At 37.4% G+C, this 22,031-nt stretch overlaps 1 protein-coding gene across 2 annotated transcripts in view; it reads left to right on the forward strand.

Moving 5' to 3' along the window:
* The window catches only part of NCK2 (NCK adaptor protein 2), an 87,819-nt gene that overhangs the window by 15,399 nt on the left and 50,389 nt on the right, over window positions 1-22,031 (forward strand). For both annotated transcript variants that reach the window (XM_064143632.1, XM_064143633.1), the window contains exon 2: window positions 16,926-16,996. The gene's annotated coding sequence lies outside the window, so the exon portion shown is untranslated. The remainder of the gene's footprint in view (window positions 1-16,925; window positions 16,997-22,031) is intronic.

A 22,031-nucleotide genomic window follows, 5' to 3' on the forward strand; every position in this document is an offset into this window, starting at 1 on the left:
TAGAAGGTGGGGAGAGGCCCTTAATTCAGATAGATAATTTGAATGATTAATGTATTGCCACAGTAGATGCTTAACTGGTAGAATTTATTGAAATTAATTTGGTCTTCCTGTAGCAGTAAGAGAGATTTCACGAGGGAAATCTTGCTGCTGTACTAAATCCTTTCCCCAAATTTTTCTTATTAAAAGTGTGGTACCTTGATATAGTAATTGTTCATAACTGCTTCAATTTGTGTGAAACCCCATGGCTTTTGATAAGATCGTGAGTATCCTCCATTTTAGATCACCTCTGTGGTTCAGTTCAACTTGCTGTGTGCCAGTTAATTGCTGCTTCTGACCTTGAATGAAAGCGTGTGTTATGCACTCCATTTGCAATAAAAATGTGACTGCAAAGGGATGGTATTCAGTGATGTAAAGCAGCAGCTTAACATGTGTTTATAATTACCAAGTATCATGAAGTTCTAGTCACACAGCCTTCTGGAAAGGCCATGGAAAAGCATTCTACTTCCTCCTGGAACATACCAATTCATTAGGCCTAGGTTAATTAATAAATCAGTTCGATGTGGATATATTTTCTTGTGAGAGTCAAGAAGCAGGAAGTTTCTTGGTTTGTGGTGGCTGTAGAGAGAAAGAGGCTCAGAAACTGTGTTTGAAATCTGTGTGTGTGTTCCTACACTGGGTCACAGAGTATTGATCCTCAGTTAGAGGTAGTGGTCAGGAGCATGACTGAACACAAGTGGGGGCATTCCCATTGCCAAGAGCATGGTCTTGTGTGTGGAACAACAGGTTAATGAAAAATCAGGTAGATTTCAAGGAAGCGAAGGCTATATCCCTTCTTTCTCCCTGAATGGCCTTTTTTGGGGGTGGGAGGGGTGTGTGTATGAAATCCTCCTGCAAGTGATCTTTTGAGAAGGATTTCTTTGCAGAATTTAAACAAAGTTGCTTTAATAATAAAAATCTCAGTTCATGTATGCAATCCACTTAAAGACTTCTGGAATATAAAGAGGAACAACAATAAGATGATATTGTTTGCTCTTGAAGTTGTGTAGCACCGTATGTACCATTAAGCTTGTGATCAAGAATTTACTGAAATTAACTTATGGGTCTTTTGTTTGGAATAAAGTGAAAGACAGTTCAGAGCTTTTATCCACCTGTTTTGCACACAAAACATGTTTTAAGTTCAGTGTTCTGTATAATGGCAGTATGTTTCTCAAAGTTCTATCTCTTGAGAAACTGTTTTTGAAATACTTGAAGAGGAGTATTAGTAGATTGTGGGTCCTTGAGGCCTCTCATATCTTCATCTAAAAACCTCTTCTCCCACTTCCTCTAGAAATGTGGGATATGTTCACATTTTAAAAGAAACTCTGGAAACAAACTTTGAAAAATCGCAGAATGAACACAGATGTTGAAAGAATCCTTCTATGCTGAACCTTTTCATTTTACATAATTTATTATCTCTGAAGTTTTGGTGTATCAAAAAGGATGCTTGTACCTAGGCTATTAGCAGCCAACCCTTATTTTCCATCCAATTGTTCTGAATGCTTAGTGAAGAAAACTAAACTGTTCATAACTCTTCCATGTGTATTTTTTGTTCCCTGTCTGTGCAAGGAGTTGCTAATTGTGTAAAATCACAGCATCTCATTCGGTGTTGTTCCTCTTAACTTTCGAGCTGCTCTTGTCCTGTTTTGTCTTTTACTTTTACACTGCTTGGCTTTCTCATGCGCGTTACCACAGCAGCCTCTCATTCCCTATTGTGCACAAGGTGTGGAGTCTTTAACAACCTCTTACTAAAAGATTATATCTGCTATCAAAATTGCTTTTGAAGACACTAGTGAGGAGCAACTGGGCAGATCTGTCTGCAGTTAAGTTGTGATTTCATACCCATCCAGGCTTTAATCTAGATAATGCAGTGTTGAATATGTGATAGCCTGGTCTAGGAACTCACTTAGACTTGTGCTTTAGTTTATAAGTCAGTACTATTTGGAGAAGCCCTGTAAATCTGAAGCAGAACTTGTGCTGCCCTGAGGCCATCAATTTACACATACTTTTAGTTCTGCACATTTTCTTTGAAATCATAGATGTGTGTGACTTTTTTGTTTTGAGTTGTTTTTGTTTGTGTTCGTTTTGGTTTTTTTGGGCTGGATTTTATTTCAGGGTGGGTTGTTTGTTTGTTTTTGTAAAAAAACTGTTTCGCAACATTTGGTAGTTATTAGTCTGAGTCAGTCTTGAGAGTTGTGGGGAAATCCTGCCCTGCTGAGAACTACAGAAGTCCTGTGCTTTGTTTTTCTGTAAAGCTTTTATAAAGATGTACAAGATTTGTTCAGAGTTCGCGGACATGTATTTATTAGTTTGATGGTTCATTCTTTAATTTGACAGTATGAATTTGACTGAGTAACACATGCCAAGGACTTCCTAAAGCTGATGTTTGTTAGAATACCTATTCTTCTGCTTGCAAGTGTATCTCCTTATCAAGGAGCAGTCCTTCTGACTCTCTGTTCTAGGGAGAGCATTAATGGGAAAGAGAAATATTTTGCCTGTGGGTATATTAAGAGACTGAAAAAGAAATCATACAGCCCTGCTTTAAGGTGATCCTTCAGGAATGTCAAGCTTTATTCAAATAAGAGGTGTTTTTGCTCTGTGACAGCTTTGAGCTTGGTCCTTAGACCCACTGTGCTCATTTGAAGCTCCTGTCAGGTTGTACTGTGCAGAAGAGTCATGTTTCTGTGGTGAAGCTACCTAGCTTCTGAAACATCAGTTATACAAAATGTGTAATGTTATAATTTAAGCTAAGTACTGTCTTCTTCAAAACTTCTGTACTCATTAGTTATAGACACAGAAGCCCATGTTAGAGAATTTTGGCAGGTATGCACTCTGGAGGGTTGTGTTGGCTGGTGTTTTTTTTCCTGTCCTCTGTTTCTTTTAAATCTCAAAAAGTAGAGATAATAATCTGTCTGTAGTAAAAATAAGTAGGCCTGAGTTACTTTGTTCCATGTGTATTTGTAAATGCTAAACATTGACCCTTCTTCGTGCCCCTCATCAGAAGGAAGAGTAAGGTAACAGTAGCTGAACTTAAGTACACTGCACAGGTACAGTTAGTAAAATATAAGGTGAGAATAGTTTTGGGTGGGTTTGGTGTTTGTTTGGTTGGGTTTTTTTTTTCCCCTTTTGCAGAGGAGTGAATTAACAGTATACCACATAAGGGAGCAAACCCAGTAGTGTGTGAATTATCCTTGGTATTGCTTCACTGCGGGATGTTTAATTCTGACTATTGGACCATCACCAGAATTTTGAATCCTGTTCACACAGGATGTCTGTTTCTGGACTGAATATTTTTTTTTTCTCCCTATTTTTACTACCACATGTCACATGTACTAAGAACTTGAAGCTTGTTTTACTGCTTTCTTAAGGTACCTAGTGCTTCTAAAAATACAGTAGATATAATTTAAGCACTCATTATGTTCATAGTCTGTATTTAGGCTCTATTTTTTTTACTGGAAACTGCTACTTTGTGTTTGTGAAGAAGAAAGCACTAGTGCCATCAGTTATGGCACACTTCCAACTAAATCAGTGGTATCACAGATTTTGCACAGAAAAACAAAGTATATGCTGTGGCAAATGACAGTGGGTTTCCGAGACACTTACTCACTCAAGTTTGGTGGCAGTAGGCTTTGTGTTCTGAAGTGTGTGGAATGTTTGTGCTCTCCTGCAGCTTGAGATCAATTTCCCTGGAAGATAAGGTCTTGTATTAGATATGTATTTACCAACATAGCTTACTGAAAGGAAAGGTAAAATACAATGAAAGCAAATATTATTGAAATCCTATAGAAAGGAGGGGGAATTGTTCTACCTCCTTTGAAAATAAACTAGATTTAAAAAAAAATATTTAATTATAGAATGTAGTGATTTCAGTTCTTTATGCTAAAAGATTGTACATTTAGCTTCATTTTCAGGCAAAACTGGCATCTTCATGTTTTCGTTGGCAAAGGCTATATTCCTTAGGATCTGTTACACTGCTCAAAGTTGAAGGCAAAGTTAATTCAGGGTCTGTGGTCTGCTTTTTGTTGTTCCCTAATGTGGCCTGATCATAATTTTAGATACAAGTTGAAGATAAATGGGAAGGGCACAGATTGGAGAAAAACAGGTAAAGTGGAAGGCATAGAATCATAGAATCAACCAGGTTGGAAGAGACCTCCAAGATCATCCAGTCCAGCCTGTCACCCAGCCCTATCCAGTCAACTAGACCATGGCACTAAGTGCCTCATCCAGTCTTTTCTGGAAAACATGCAGAAACTGCCACGGAAATACATTAGAAAAGATCATGTGTTTGAGTAATATGCATGAGAAAAAATGCCACTGCCTTTTTGTATTTCTTTTCTATCAAAATGGGGAAAAATCAATTACATTACTGTCTTTATAATTTCCTCTGCACAGAGAAAGCTCAGATTATCCTATTCTAATTGCAGAATTGGAACACAAATCTTGAAATGGTTTAACTACCTTCCTTTTCTCCCTGATGAGCATTATCTCTTCCTCAAGCTGGATTTTACTTGTTTCTCATGGTTTTACTGACTACTGGTGGTATGCATATGAAGGGAAAAAGTTAATAAAATTATAACTGAAATTGTCTTATGGAATGACGTAAAAGCTTAAGTCTTTCTGAAATTTTGAACCTTCCTGTACTAGCAACTAAGTGTCTGGGGAGTATATTTGAAAGTGGACAGCATATGTTTTCCTGGCTTTTGTTTTTTAACAACAGATCATGCTTAAATGTCAGCATGACATTTTGATTTCTAGCCTGTGTAAGGAAGATGATTTAGTCAGATCATCTATTAAGAAACAGGTATTCAACAAAGCTCTTACTGTCTTTCTGAGAGAGCTTTGACTGTGGTGATTACTTACTACAAATGAGGAGGGTTTTGTTTGTTGTTTTTTCTTTTTCTTTTTTTTTGGCCTTCACATTACCAAAAGAAAGGATAGTCCTGGACATGCGTAAGCAGTAGTTGCTGGGTAGTGAGACATTCTTGGGAAACACTGATTTGGTAGAGGGGCAAGTGATTATAATATATCCATGAATTAACTCAAGTGCTGGTGTATTCAGCGCTTCTCAAAGCTGTGCAAATTTACTTTGCAATATTTAGCAGTGATAGGATTTTTTTTTTTTTAGTATCCAGATAGGATAAGGACCAGCATCTGTTCAGTACCTTTCAGATTGGTACCCTCCCTGCTTCCCAACCTGATGTTACTCTGTGTCAAAGGACCCAGAAGATTTTATAAAAATAAGGAGGCCATGATACTTTTGGAGTAGATGTTGCATTCACTAATTGGTGATTGGTAGGGTCCACAGGTGTTTTAAGCATTGAACAGCTTAACAAACGTTGTACCACAAGCAGAAGATTCAGGCATTTGAGAAGCATGGAATAATGATAGCAAACTGGCTCCTTCAAGGTGAGAGCAGGTGGTGTTACCCAAGTCTCCCTGAAATGCCTGGCAGGGAAAGAGAAAAGTTGGAGCTACCTTTCTTGTAAATGAAATCTTACTGAGCTGTGATTGCCATCTATGTCATATTGTAAAGATGGTTGAAAAATGTGCTGATGCTCATTTCCTTCAGTTTATTGTCACACCGTATGGGATTTAAATGAGACCTAATAGAGTAGTAATTGGATTTGCAGTGCCTGTGTGACACAAAGGAGGATTCATGGTACTGTGCTCAGTGTATTCCAGAGAGCAAATGCAAGAAATTAAATCTCTTGTAATAAGGAACTGGCAACAAATGGATTCCTTGTATATGTCCTTAAAATAAATAAATAAACAATGGAATCTGAAGAGTTTTGTGCTTGGCTTTGCCAAAATGTTTCTTAGACACTTATTGACTGTGTGGTTCAATTGGAACCTATTTTTAATAGTATTTTTTCATTGTAACAAATTATTCACAGTAAACTATTAACAAGTTTAGTTTAAATTATTATGTGTAATATTCCAAGTTACGTTTTAACAGAAGATGTAGTATGTTATTGATTTGCATGTACTGATACTATTCAAAATTACTGGCTTGCAAAGGGATCTCTGTGTATGCCTCTCAAAATGATTTTGAGATAAATGGCTTGATCAGATGAAGATGGTAGCTGGCCTTCAGTGGTACTGCTTTGAGTTAAAGACTGTCTCAAGTTCTGGAACACAACCTTATATTTGTATATTGCACATTGTCTTTGAATTTATTTTTTAATTATCTATACACTCTAGAACTTACCAGATTTTGACCAAAAGGCTTTTAATTTCTCAGACTATTTTGAATATTCCTAATAACTCTGCTGTGGAAAAAAAAAATCCTGCCAAAACCCAAACAACCCAACAACAACAGTGGAAAAATGCCCATCTCTACTTGTGTGAGTCTTGATGTCAGTACCACAGCCCAGAATGTGCAGTCCTAAATATAGGCCCATTCATAATGAATGCTCTACTTTCTCCTGAAATTGATACTGTGTTAATAGCAGAGGCACTCACAATGTACATGCAGTGAGTTATATCCTTACATTTGAAAGTGTTATCTCCTGTATATGGACAGGTCAGGGATAGAAACTTTGTCTAAATCAATCTGCTATGTTTTCATCGTTGTTCACTTATAGTTAAAGGTTTGTTTATCTATTCCTATTAGAGATAAAGGTTTCTAGAGTTTTCTAGTTAGTGTAGTTACCAATATAACTTTCTTCAGTTATTTGACCCCTGCAGTTTTTTTTTGCTTTAGTTTCGTAGCAGTCTCCTGAATAATTTCTTTTGAAAAGCAGATAAATTTATGCACTTATTTTAATATGCCTACAAAAAAAAAAAAAAAAATTGTGCATTTTCCTCTATTGAATTAAAAGGCTATTTCCTCTCTAACCCCCTTGCTCATTGTCTGTTTTAAAACCACAAATAAACACAATCCTGTGGCAAGGTTCAGCAAACTGAATTTGGTACACAATTAAATAGCAACGCAGACACTTGCAATGCAGAAGGGAAATCAGTGGTTAAAATGTTTTAAGAAAAGCAGCAGGAAATCATACTCTGGAATTGAAAGCACTGAATACCAAGTGAGGGAGAGTATTTTCTTTTTCATGGGTTTTAGATAATTTATATTGTGCTTCTGGGAATTTGGCATATTCTACTGCTGTTAATACCTTGCTGGGGAAAAGAAGTTTTGGAAAAAGCTGAAGTGGTCATAGAGGATGTAGAGGTAAGCAGAAATCTTTTTAATTACTGAAGTCAATACATCTTTTGTCGAAGAAGTGAACCTGGAAGCTATTATCTTGGGGGGCAAATTTGGACAAGGTAATTGGCTTTGACCTTTTGCCAGATGTCTAACAGTTCTTTTTCCCCTCTCCCTTGTGTCCAGATAAATGTCATGCCTTTAGGTTTTTGTTCCCTTGTTCTGGTTTCAAGTGTGGAGCTGCTTATGTAGCTAATCTGCTCTTAAAATTATTTCCACTTCTAACCCCAGTAGGACTCTCTTTTGGGGTATTCAGACAGAATTGACATAATTGGATTTCTGCCCAGATACTGTATTTAGATAGCTTTGGAGGTGTCATTAATTTGACAGCTGCCATAGGAAATCTTTGTTTTGACTATTGTTACAGGGCCTGCAATGTTTCTATTGCATTTTCATTTGTAGTCTGCCACTGAATTGATGTGATTAAAATGAGTAGAATAAGGCACCATCAAATGTGTACGAGACATGAAAGGGAGAAAATCAGTGCTGAAAACCTCAGAAGGTAGGCTATTGCCAAATTTTATTTGGGTATTATGAGATTTTTTGGAATATCTAGTTATCTTTCTAACAGCAATAATAGCAGCGCCTGCAGCTAAGGCTGCTGTATGCTCTAGTGGGACCACAGCTGTGTTAATGTTTCTCTTCTTGGTGTCAACTTAAAGCAGAGTTTCTGGGGTAGTTTTGGCAAAATTGCTTCAGCAGTTTCTGGATGATTAGCATGGAAGATAAAGCTGGTGTTTTGGAGACTCTTGTGTTCTTGGGAAGTAGTGATCATAGCACCTTCAGCACTGGTTCCTTTTTGTGGATCTGAGCAACCATGTGGTTTTGTTTTGAAGTGCACTTTGAAGGTGCTGGCTTTGGGTACTGCCGTTCTATCGTGTCCTAAGAGGACTGTCACGGTAGCACATGTCACTGACTGGCATGTATCACCTACCAATTCCTGTAGGAAACAAAGTCATTTCTAAGTTCCAGGTGTTGGCTTCTGCTTACCACTGGCTTTTACCTGAGAACCCCTACTTAGGGTAGTTTTGCACTTGAACTGCAGGAATTTTTGTGGTTTTGTTAGTTGAGTAATCAGAGGAGAGTCAGAAAAACTTTGAATTTGGAATACCAATTTTTCCTAGCCTTTGATAAAAATATTGATACAAAAATATTTTCCTCCTCCCAGGGAAGAAATACTTTTTTCTGTATGTTTCTGAATTCTGACACCAGGTACTATTTAAGCATATTGCTGTTTCAGTAAGGGATTTTATGTTGTGGTCTTTGGTTTTACTTTTCTCTCCCTGTTCTCTCCCTTCCAAATTTTTCTGATGGATTCAGTTTACCAGTTTAGCAGCTGTTTATATGAGTTCTGCAGCCATGTGCTTTTCAACCTTCAAGTACTGAGTTTAAGTAAAATAATTCTACTCTTTCTGCTGGTGGTCGTTGAGAGAGATTTATTCTACTTGCTCCCTCAGCTGAAACCAGAAATTTCTTCACCTGAGGGCCGAGATACCTGGACTTCTCTCTGTCATCCCTTCAGTCTGAAAGGACTCTTGTTTATGCAGACAGTATTTCAGATGCAGTTTTCCTTGACAGAATAGGGCATAACATGCATACTCTTCAGAATAGATATGATATTCTCTTTAAGTAGTAATGCCTTCAGCATTCTTGTGTACTCCTTGGCTGTGCACCTGAAGGAAGGGTAAAATTCAAACACTCTGAGCTAACAGGATACAGACTAGGGAGTGATTGCTTCAGGTGTTGGTGATGACAGCTTTAAAGCAGGTGAGGAGTGCCCAGACCAACCTCTAATCATGATCTGCTTTAACATCTCTTTATCCATGTGTTGTAGCACAAAGACAGTAGTGGCACTATTATTTCAAATTCAGACAGTGTTATATAGAATGTACATATAGGAAGGATTTTCTTTGGACTAAGAATGAATGAATAATTTACCAGAACAGGAGCTCTAATAAAGATTGCAGTAAGCCTTTAACTTTGAATTGCCAGCGGGCTTCGTCTGCCTTACTTTTCCATGTTGATATGTAGTTTCTATGTAGCTCCATTTTCTGTACAATCTCACCCCAAAGCAAAATTTCTCTAACAGCTCAGATGTGAGATTCATATGCTTATTTTAAACATTAGTCTCTCTAGCCAAGAGTGCTAATCAAGCATCTATATCTAGTTTTTCCGTGATAGTGAGTTAGCATTGCATCCTCCTGTGGTAGCTAATTCATTGAAATTTGTGGTTTTCACTTCTCCAAAAGGCATCTGTGAATCACTTTTCCCTGTGAAGGTGTGCATTTTCCAAAATTTACATGTGCAGATTGCTAGATTACTGTAAAGACTATATTAATATGCTGCTTATAGTAGTCTTCCACAGACCTGAAATCCACAGGTATTGAATTGAGTTCTAACTCTAGTAGAAAAGGTTTGGAAAAAAACCAGTATGATTCAGTAGTTCATGTATATATTCGTATAAAACATTTAATGGCAAAGGTGCAGTAGTTAAAAACAGATTTCTGAAGGAGCTGCGTGGACTGATGAATTGTTAACCATTCAAATACTCAAAGATTTGGAACTCATTTTACTTAATGGAAAGGCGCAGTTTCCACAAATTATCAGAGAAAGGCTGAAGTTCCAATGTGGTGAATTATTAAACTATGTGTACAAACTACTAATTTCTAAAATGCTGAATACAGTTATTTAACTATAAATGCTAAGATGTTTCTAAAAATAAAACCCGTAATTTTGATGATAAGGTAGCCTATTAAGGAAAACAAAATAATCATCTTGTGTTGAAACCAAACACAAGAAAGCACTACCTAGGAAATCCAGTCATTTCCTTTCCCTAAAGATTCTGAGAGGCAAGTTAAAGAGCAGCCTTGCTTCCTGCTTATTTAGATGCAATTATAATTGGTAATTCAGGTCTTCCAGCATACATTTGTAAGGCTTTTTGAGATCCTTAGAGCTGTCCTAAGCAGAAATCAGGACTGTTGTTACTTCTCCTGTGTGAGCTTTGGAGATGTGTATACATGCACTTAGATTGCTGGCTTGTAAACCCTAAAATAAGGAAAACTAGAAAGATGATGAGTTGCTATTCCTTACTGTAAGTAGAAATTAAAAAATTAGAAACTTAGTTAAAATGTTGTTTGAATACTTTTATTTTCACAGTTGGCTCTTGAGTATGAATGCTGAAACAAAACCTTGGCTATTTTCGTGGCATGGTCAGCCTCCTTCAGCTTGCAGAGAGTGGCTGGACACAGCCTGCATATATTTTTGATGCTTGATTTTTTCCAGTCCAAAACACAGGTGTGGGGGATTTTTGTTGGTCTTTTTTTTGAGACTGCAATGTTGAATTGCTCTGTCAGAGTTTGTAGCCTTGTTATGAGTGGCATGGCTTCCTAGCCTCTCGTTTGCCATTTCTCCACTCTAGTTTGTGTATTTCTCATGTCGGTTTTCTGTTTGATTGTTAGTTTTGGTTTTCCTCTCATGCAAGGACTGCCCTGAAAGTTTACAGCACCGCATATTCAAATTTTAATTAGGTCAGTATCAATAAGCATCAAGATGGAAAATCCCACTTAAGACAGGAATTTTAAAAATTGCATATTACAGAGTTTAGGTAGTAATTTGGTACTAGAGTTTTTAATAGCTCAGACTTTTGAAGGAAACTTTTGAGAGAATATAGGAAGCATGTAAATCCTCTTGATAAAGTAATGTGAATCTGCACAATATTTATTGCAGAGTTCTTAGCAGATGCAGTCACTGGCAGATATAACCCTCCTAATTTCTTTCCAGTTTTAAAAGATGCTAGTCATATCACAGAATGGTAGGAGTTGGAAGGGACCTCCAGAGATCATCTGGTCCAACATCCTCCTGCTAAAGCAGGTTTGCCTACATAAGGTTGCACGGGAAAGTGTCATGTCTCCAGAGAACAATACTCTGTAAGGTCTCTGAGCAGCCAGTGCTCTAGCATCCTCAAAGATAATTTTTTTCTTATGTTAAAATGAAACCTGATGCCTTCTACTTTGTGCCCATTGTCCTATTGAAGGGCACAGCTGAAAAGAGAATAGCCCCATCTTCTTGACATCCACCCTTAAGGTGTTTGTAAACATTCATCAGACCCCCTCTCCACTCCAGGCTAAACAGTCCCATGTCTCTCAGTCTTGCCTCATAAGAGAGATGTTCTATTCCTTTAATCATCTTTGTAGCTCCCATCTTGGACTCTCTCCAGTAGTTCCTTGTATGTCTTGAACTGGGAAGCCCAGAATTGGACATGTTACTCCAGATGTAGCCTCATCAGAGCAGAGGAGAAGGAAAACCTCCTTGAACCTGCTAGCCAAATTCTTAATTCATTCCAAGATGTCATTGGCCATCTTGACCAGGAGGGCATGTTGCTAGCTCATAGTAAACTTCTTCTCCACTCGAATTCCTAGGTCTTTTTCAGCAGAGCTGCTTTCCATCAGGTCAACCTTTCATCTGATGCATATCATTATTCCTCCCCAGCTGCAGGACTCTACACTTGCTTTTGTTCACCTTTGCGAGGTTTCTCTGCCCAGCTCTCCAGCCTGGCATGCATGCTTTTGGATTGCAACTACAGAGGAAGCTGGCAATGGAAGTTAGTTTTTCAAATACATTATTTATTTTAAACATTGATATTACTTAGACAATGAACTGTTTTGTGTTTCATAAGTAGATTGGGAGTTGGCAGGGGATGTGTATTTGCAGGAGGATATAGGTCAGTGCAGCCTCTTTGATTACGCATTGTTGAACTGTGAGCCATGGCATGCTTCCTCTAGGTATTTTCCTCTTATTTCTGTCCCTCTTGCAATAGCTCTAAACGTGGACTGTTTAAAAACAAAACAAAAGCACAGTTTATATATGGAAGTTTTTCTTTACTTGAAGAGCTAGACTCATTTTCTTAGCTGGCGTACAGGCCTAAGTCTTCTCCAGCGCTTGAAAGATCTGGCGGTTATTTCTGCATGTGATGCAGTGAACCTGTTGGTGCGCCCCATTTCACCTTCTTCCGTGCCATTAAGGAGCCACAGTCTGAAGAGGAAAGCTTAGTTGTGTAAAGTATATAGCATGAAAGGATTTGGTTGTAGGTTTTTTTTTCTTCGATTTTTCAGAGTGTTTTGTGCCTTGTAACACAACGTTGCAATTTGCTGCATTTTAGAAACCTTAAATATGATGTTAATCCTGTCTTGCTTTCTGTTTTCTCCCTGTTTCATATTTAATTTCAAAATGTAGTATTCAGTGAATGCCTTATCAGAGTTAAAGAACAGTGACATATTTTAACATTGCATTTTTTTCAGCTTTAGAATAAGGTAATATGAAATGAGTTTTGTGGGGACATATATGAGTAGAAGGCTAAAATACTGAGTATATACTGGAGACTTGAATAAACTTACTTGGTTTCATTTCCTTTTAAGCAAATTCAGGCATTGAGCTTTTGAGTGCTTAGGCTGGTCCGTCTGCTCTGTGGAACTGGATTGTGCTTGCCCAGTTGTCTGCATAGTTAAAATATTTTGAGCATAGGCTATTTTGATGTAATTTCATCTGAAATATCTGCCTAATGGAGAAGTCTTAATGGAATACTTTAATAGCCCAAAGTGGTTACCTGCAATTTCTCCAGTGTATTTCAGTCAATTACAAAGGAAGGCAATATTTAATGTTGGAGTGGAGCTAGGTGGTGTAATAAAGTGGCAGATTGCCAGCTTGATCTTCTCTGCAGGAGAATTTGTAATAATGTGATGCTTTTCATTTGTTCTCCAGAAGGTCACCAGCAATACATCGATTGCTGAATTTTATCACAGTTATCAGAGTCACTTGAATGTGTTACCATTGGACTTAAAATTCCTACTTGGTGCGGCACAGGTTTATGGTCAGGTCATTCTTGTGTATTAACATATTAAGTATCAAAGAGATTATTTTAGCTATTTCATGACAGAATTTAAATAGGAGGTGGTTGGGTATTAGGAAGAGAGCCTGAGAGAATTGTCATTGAAATAGGTTTTGTAAGGCAGAATCTGGAGTTTAGCCATGGGGATAAAGAAAATGGGGCACATTAGAGCTATCAGTAAAAGGAAAGGCAGTTAATAACTTATGATGTTACTTATAATCATCATGAGGGTACTAACCTATCCTTAGGTTTGTAATCTTTAAAGATTACACAGTTAAATGTGAGGTGCTTATTATATAAGATCATACTGTTACTTGTCATCTGGTGCTTGTTTACAAACATCAAGGTCAAACTTTTATTTCAGACTATTCGAAAGTTTTTTCCTGTGAGACTTGTACAGTCTTTGTGTTTGGAAGACTTTGGTCTAGAAGACAAGTGACTGAGGTTGCTGCTCAAATATAGGGATATTTGTCTTTCTTGTATGTTGTTCATATACTCTACCATCACTTTTCCTTGTCATCTTTTGTTCCTCTGCTTTGGGCCTCAGGGTAAGCGTAGGGTATGAAGGCAGTCCTGAATGGTAAGGAACAGTGCTATTTTGCATCCATCAGGGCTGACATTACTGCAGTAGTATTGATATTAGGGTTGTGATTTGACAAATGGATATCACGCTAGATGGTACAGAAGTAATGGGCACTGGTGATACCATGGGGTGCAGTTGCCCAGCTCTGTGTCTGTTTGCCTTGCTGCTTTTCAAAAGAAGTTTCAAAATAAGCATCAGTTTCCCAAATTTTCTAATTTTGGGCCAGTTTGCCTGGAGTAGACAGTAAATGTTTACCATGTGTACTCTAAGGCTTTTAAAGGCTGATTAACCTAATTCTGTGCTCTGAGAGTGTAAGCATTCATTCCCCACCCTTGCTTTGTTGCCAAATACATCAGTCTAGAGTCCTGGCTGGTAGGACAAAACAGCAGAAACAGAAAACCCCACCTACAGTGCCAATCCTCTGCTTGGGGTCAGGTAGGTCCCACACCCTACCCATTGTTTCCATTTACTGACCTTTGAAAAGAAAGATCTTGAACTTCTGTAACTGAAAAATTGTTTCAAGGAACATATTTAAAGTGTAAGTGAATTATTTGGGGTGCAGGTTTCTATCCTGAGTTTGAGTCACTCTGCAAGTCACAATGTTGCAGGCAAAGCTTTGGAGCTTTGGGTCATGGACCTGTGTGATGGAAAGTCGTCAGTATTTTGAGGAAGAAAACTTCCTTTGATTCTTCTGTAGCAAGGTGAAGGTTTTATGAGGAGAAAAACAGAAAAAGAGGTCACAGGGCAACAGAATTGAATCTTGAGAAGGCAGAGACCAGTCTTCATCTTGCGCTTGTGTGTGTTAATAGTTTTATTTCAATCTAAGTGTGGGTAGGAGCAAGGTTTTCTTATGCATCTTCTTTCTTTGAGTCTTTGCACTGTCACTGTTAACATTGTGAGCTACTTATATGTTAATTAAGCTGCAAAAATAAAACTTCTCTTTTAGAGAAGGAAGTTAGCATTGTTATGTTGAGATAAACACATGACTCATTCTTATGTGTTTAGATGGAATTTGGACTCTTAATTTGCCTAACTGTACTACTTCTCCAGTTGACTAATAAATACACAGTTTTCCATGTATTGATGATTTAACAGTACTAGTTTTCAGCTCATTTTGAAACACAGTTCATTATGAAAATCTACATTTGTGGAGGTGGAAACAATAACTGATAGATTTGTTGGGGTTTTAAGGAACACAAAAACTCAAGCTGGGTACAGTGCTGCAGTGGTGGATCATAATGGGCAGTAGACTGTGAGATAAGAAGGGGAAAGGTACTGTTCAGAAAATCTTCTAATAAGAATTAAAGGTACTTTTATTCTTTCACCTTTTCCTCTTAACATTAAAAATGTTTTTGCATTATTGACAGGATAAAAGCATGTGCTATAGAGCATTCAGCCAGTAGAAAAATAGATCTGCCCCATCTCAGAGTTTTAATGTTGTTTCATTCATTAAAGCAGCTTTGCCATTTACTTGATACCTTTCTACAATTTCAAATATAAAGGAGTTTTCAGCAAGACTGCAGGTGTGTAACTGGGTATGAAAATTGATATAGCCTGAGGTCTGTGTCTGCAGAAAGCTCAAAACCCAGGTTGGGTAATGGAGCAGCAGGTATTGCAGCCAGCACCCTAGCAGAGAAGTCACCTTTCAATTCTGTCCGATCTATGCTGTCACAGGCTGTGAACTGGATTAGAAGTCTCTTCTCTTTGGATAACACTTCCTCATAATTTGCACTGCTCTGTGTGGTGGGTGTTTTTTTTCTGTTGTTGCACGGTTGGTCGGTTGTTTTGATTGGTGTTGGTGCTTTGGGTTTTTTTGCCTTTTTGTGTGTTTTTGGGAAGGTTAGCAATGTTCTGGCTTTGGCTTCCTTTGTTGCTGCTGTGGAACTGAGGGCCTGGGTCTCTCCTTGTACTTTACTCCCTAACAATATGTTTATGCTTAAATGGTTGGCAAATTGTAGTTTTAGTAGTTATGTTACTCTACTTCCTACTAATGGATGGAAGTCTAGATCTTTTAAGCATCTGCATAAGGTATTTACAATACTTTGTCAATACTTCCTCCTGCCCCACTTTGTAATGCACAGAATCGGTGGATACATTCCTGGGTTTACTTAAATTTTTTTCACAGAGTACTTTTGTAACGTTTCAAGTGTTAGGATCTGTTTAGAGAAGACTTAGAACAGAAACATTTGTGCATGAATGGCCTCAGGTTGAGTAGGAGTTGTGATATATTATCCTTATGAGCTAGAGGCTGCAGCACAGGAAGACACTCAGAATTTTTTACTTCTCTTTGAGTTGGTTTTACTCTGCTTGAATTTGTCAGACATCCTATGGAATTAGAAGGTTCATTAAAAAACAGAAAGAAGTGTTTAAATATTTTGAAGTCTCTTCTGAAAGGTTCTTTTTGTGGCTAGAAAAACTTAGCAGATCAGTGGAGGCTGGAAAGGACCTTTGAAAGTATGTGCTGTCCAGCTCTTGGCAGGGCTAAAGCTGCAGCTGAGACTGTGTATAGAAGAATTTGAGACTCTTCTAGGAAGAAGGTCCATTACTTCTCAAAGAGCATCTTGCCATACTTAGCCACCCTCACAGTGGAGCATTTGAATTTCCATTAAAGGAGTTCTCCAGATGTCCAGTCATCTTCACAGCATCTTTCAAAGCTGGTCTCCTTGGACCACTATTTCTTGTGTCAGAGAGCCCCAAATCACAGACATTAGTAATCCATATGAATTAGACATCCAAAGTGTGAGTACATCCTGGGTAGAAATTGTCATGTCCCACAAAACTACTGACTGCTTTTGGGGCTATATATCTGTTCTCCTTGTGTAACAGTGATTCCTTTTACTGAGGCAGTATAGGTAAGTTAAACTGACTAATGAAAAGATTAAGGTAAATAATAGTGCTTTAAAAAATGTAATGTTTCCAAAACTGGACTGAATTTTTAATGTCATTCCTTGACTGATTGTTTTGTGTATTGTGATGACTGGGTTTGTGGTGTTTTTCTTTCCCAAATGGTTTGGGTTGTCTATGATTGATCTGACCTTGTATTCATTGAGAAAAGTTAAATATGGAGTCTTTTTTATGCTGAACAGGTGGATTGGTTAGAGACATTCTGCCTGCTCTTCCACAACTTTTTAGATTTTGGTAGTATGAAAATTGTTACCTAGCTAAAGATCTTTCAAGGTTAGTGTTGCAGCTAAAATATGTGTTCTTTGTTATTTCAGATAGTGGTGTGCTTAACTTTGTTGGAGAGACCTGCCTTTCACTGCCTGTATCTTTTACCAGTGTGCCAAAGGTGAGTGGTTCAAGTTTTAATGGTTATTTTTGTAACTAAGGATAAGTGAACCAGGTGCATTGCTTGGTTTTGGGCTTTGTGTAGCATAGTAGCTTGTTTGTTTTTTTTTTTTGGGGGGTGGGGGGGTAGTGTTGTTGTTTTGGCGGTTTTTTAAGTTGTTTGTTTTGGTTTTTGTTTTGTTTTTGTTGCGTGTGTGGTGTTGGTTTTGTCTTACTGCTTTAGCTTGGGATGTTGTGCCCTGAAGGTCCTGTAGACCAGATGTGGTCCTGTGAAGGAGGTGTAGAGGATTCACAACTGTCTGTAGTTTGTGGTGGAGCAGGCTTAATATTTTTCTTTGAATTCTGAAAATGCATAGCTTATAAAGTATTGAGAAGAAAAAAGATTTGTGGGTTTTTTTTATGTGAGAGCAGAACAGAACACATTCAGTGTATATCTATTATCCTATGCTGGCTTAGAAGACCCTGAGGTACCTTAATGAAGCTAATATTTTCCATAGGACTCATGTTGTGGTAGAGTCTGGCTATCTTTTTTTTCTATTAATTCATGTACCCTGTTTTCTCTTTCTGATATCTGTAGTTGATCTCTGTGGCTTTGTAGAGATTTAACATAAACTTGTAATAAAATGAAGCCTTATTACAACTGTACTGAAAAAAATAGTAGAACACTGAATGAACTTTCAGCACTGTAGTGGATGCAGTATGGGGCAGAAAAGTGTGAATCTTAGTTCCATGCATTACTTTACCATGTGGATATATTATGTCATACTCAAATACTTTTGTTCATAAAACAAAAATGTTAACTTCTTCAGAAGGAAATTATGAAGCATAATTATTGACATTTCACATGGAAACCAATGTATGGAGTCCTTCTGTGCTTTAAGATTTGTTGTGAGTTGTGTTAAATACTTGTTCAATGAAGTGTTACCAGATGTTGAAATTAGACATAATTTGGTTAATAAAGTGCATGTGAGCCAGTTAGAATTAAAAATGGAATCCAATCTTAAGTAGAATGATGTCTGCATATGTTTTTGTGAATCATTCAGTTTTCTTCAAACTGAAAAGGAAATTCTGTGTACTGTGCTAGAAACTCTGAGATGCTACAATTTGCTTTTGTACCATTATTTCAAATTAACTGATATATTTATATTTAAACTTATAAATATAGTCTCTCCAACAGATCAAAGTATAGCCTTGAACATATTGTATTTGCATTTAAAGATTAATAGTACAAAATCTTTCGCAATAAAAATAGAAGCTGGATCAGAATCTCCTGTAAGTTTTCTTCACACTTCTTTCATGTGTCATGTAGGTGACAAAATCAAAATGTTCTTGAAAGGGCTGTTGATGCAAACCCAAAACAAACACATCATTCTAAAGGCAGTGATTCTGCTCATAATTAAGCTTGTATTTTTTTTTTTTTTGTTTTTATTCTTTAAAAGAGGGGAACATGCCCAAAGGGAAGGTATTTCTAGCAGGTGAAGGTGTTATATACTCCTCAAAAAGGCACCTCACTGAAAGGAAGAGAGGAAGAACTATTTGAACATCTAAATCGATGTGCGTTACAAGGTGTTTGTTTTGGGTTTGTTTTGGGTTTTCTTGGGCTTTTTTTTTTGTTGCTGTTTGTTTTCCTTTCTTATATTAAACTATGGGTACCCACAGTTCTTGCAGCATCTGATTAGATGACACTTAATTTCAGCAACAAAATTAAATCTAACTTCTGTATTAATATTTTATGTGTTTTTCCATCCTTTGTGTGCATGTTTCTGGAGGACTGTATTCCACTTGGCAAAAATGTTGATTCTGCAAAACATGGAGCATTCTAATGCCTTTTCCAAAAGGAGATGAATGCATAGATGTAGGATCAATAAAGCTTACATTTGAAATCTTTTGTTGAGCCAGAGCATAATAAACCATTTGCCTTTTGAAAAGGGAATGCACTTGGCACAAGAGGAAATACTCACAAATTGCACTCAAAATGTTCTTAAACTTCACTGAACTGTGGACAATAATGTGCCCTTATAGGATTTTGCTGAGTGAGAACTACAGTGTAATTAGTATGTGCTTGTCAAGATCTGCCAACTCAACGTTTTGTTTAGCAGGTCAAGCTGGATGGTTTTTTTTCTGTCTCTCTCTTGCTTTTTTTTTTTCTTTCCTACTAAGAAGGCTGTACGAAAAAGCACACTTTACAAACAAACAACCCAAACAAGCAGAGTAAAAATCTGTCATTTCTGCAATTAAATTAGTGTGAAGTGCAGATGAAGCCCAGTGTTCCATCAATTCATTGAAAGCGTTCAGTTGTAAATCTGAAACTATGCAGTAAGGTTTAAGCTATACATCATATTGTGTGCAGTGGTATTGTGTACTTCTGAACTTGTACCTCATTGACTTACAATCTTTGATTGAAAGAAACAAATCATACCTTGTGCTTTCACAACAGGATGTTTTGAAAAGTGATTGCAATATTAGTGTGATTTGAGCAATTGTTTTCTGTATTTCAGATTAAATATTCTGTAGAATGTTATTTAATAGTACCTTTTTTTGAGACTTCATACAGTAGAGTGTACTATTTGGTTCTTCAGGGATACTTCTGTGCACAGGAGGGAGAGTGAGATCAGAAGCCAACAGGCTCAAGCAAAATTATCAGTGTTGTAGAGTTTGGTTGGCAGTTTTGCGGTTGGTGGAAAGCATAGTCTGTAAGGTACAATAACAACGCAAATGGGAGTGTTCTATTCTGACAGTAATTAAGAGAATGAGAAGTATGCACTGAGTGGATGTCTGCATTCCTTTCCTGTAGAAAAAAAGTTTCTTATAATTACATCAGTTATCCCAGTGTTAATTTTAAGACTTTGGATGCAACTTTAGCATTACTTAAATATATTTACAGACATCTAGTATTAAAAGAAAAAATAGAATAGTGCCCATTATGTTATGCCAGTGGTACATTACTTTCTAACATGTAATTTTAAACAGTAAGGATTGACCACAAGTATACCAGCCAAATAAATTGATCTTCCCTAAATTCTGTGATTTTAGTAGTTTCTTTTTCAGTTTTTTTTTTTTTTTTGCTACTTTTTTTTTCTGTTCTTTGTAGTAATTGTAGGAGGTTTTGCATGGAAGTACAGGAATACTTTTATTTATGAACAATATCCAAAAAGGTTGGGAAGAATTGCTTGTCTATAACTTTTTCCAGCTTGATAAGCTTAAGGTGCAACTCAGGTTTGTAGATATCAATGGTACCTGTTATGACCGACAAATGGCCTTTGCAATGTACTTTAACTGCAGTCCATTCAAATTCCTTATCAGTGAACACTCTACAGCTGTAATCAATACAAGAAAATTCAGTTCAGTAAAAATAAAACACTGACCATGTTTTTCCCCTGGTAGAAGTAGTTTTGTGGTTTCATAGTCAGTGTGGGCTTTTACTTCTTATCTAGCATGTCAGTTTTTCTGAGCCAAAAGAAAGCTTTGCCTGCTGCAGAGAATGTAGCATATTGCTCAGAAATATAGCGAGAAGCTAAGCTGTATATATAAAATAGATATATCTGAGTAAGCTAAGGTTAAGCTCGTGCCCAAGTATATTTGTCTATTGAGTGTAAAACACTCATTGACCAACCTTGATGACTTGATCAGTGTTCAGAGGAATGCCACTGGCAGAACTTGTTTCTGAGCACCTGTTTCTGTGGTTTCTAAGTAAGCATATTCCTGTGCTACACCACTTTCAGTTAGAATATGTGAATATGCACTGCACTTCTGAGGGATAACTGATGTGGCTTAGAACATGATCTTGAAAAGCCCTTCAAAATAGTTTATGCAGTTATGAAACCCTCCCTGTGAGGTAGCTTTAGATGCTGATAGCATTCATGATTTAGGTGAGTGGTACACATAGAAGTGTATGTTGGAAAAATCATCTTGGGGTTTTTGACGTGCAGGGATGTGGAGCAGTCCTTGTGCAAGCATTGTGTAGTGTTGATAGGGTTGTATTGGTGCAGGGGCAGATCAGCCATCCCAGACCGTCCTGAAGGAGGAAGATTAGCTGCTGAGGCCACTGAATTACTCCAAGATCTAACTACCCCATAAAGAAACTGCTGTTGTCTCCTGCTTGCAAACTCTTCTTGGAGGTCCTGTTAGAAGTCTGATGGATGTTGTGCCTGTGTTTTAACTCTTGAGGGCTGACTGCTTGAGCTGGTGCTTTGCAGAAGCAGGCACACTGACAGCATTGTTGTAGGTCACTTAGAGAATCAGTTGAAGGGTTATTCCTGCATTTGATAATGGATGGAAGGCAGCTCTTCTGATATGGAGACTTTGAAGGAACTTAAATGATTCACAATTCCTGTTGGATTTAGTGGGTAGTAAAATCCAAATCCGTAGTAGAATTTGGTTGGGTTTAGTCGGATTTAGTGTGTAGTACAAATCCTAAACCTGTAAACATGTATATTTTCAGTGGTGTATTCAAGTGGTATGTATTGCATCAAATGTATTATGATACTGAAAGACAGTTTGGCTTCCTGAAATAATGAATTTTAATGAACAGCAAGAGGCAGTATACACGGTTCATCTTTTGGTACCTGGTGAATGGTTTTGTGTGTTACCCAGGCATACTCAGTATAACTGCTGAAATGGTGAATTTCACAGAACAAAAAATATTAAAAGAATAGTATGGTATATTTGCTGTGGAATTCTGTTTCTAATTACTTGGATAATTTAATCTTGGATTACAATTACTGTTTGCAGTGTAGTAACAAAGCTTGGATTGTATTAAGCAGAGAGGACTGAGAAAATGAGCTTGTCCTGTTTATTTTTTAAGCCAGTAGTAACACAAAGCATAGAACACTACCCATAAAGACACAAACCTTCTGCAGGCTGTTTTTCTTTCTCTAGTTTTAAGTTTGAGAATCTAATTTTAAGACATCACAGGCTTCTTGCAATCTCCTGGGTTTAATTCCAGCTTTCCTTTGTGTTCTGTTTTCATGCCCTTTTGTTTCAGGGATCCCCTGCAGCTCTCATCTTATCCCTCCTTAGTTTGGAGGTGGTTGTCT

The sequence above is a fragment of the Pogoniulus pusillus genome, chromosome 5 (assembly GCF_015220805.1).
Source record: "Pogoniulus pusillus isolate bPogPus1 chromosome 5, bPogPus1.pri, whole genome shotgun sequence".
NCBI lineage: Eukaryota > Metazoa > Chordata > Aves > Piciformes > Lybiidae > Pogoniulus > Pogoniulus pusillus.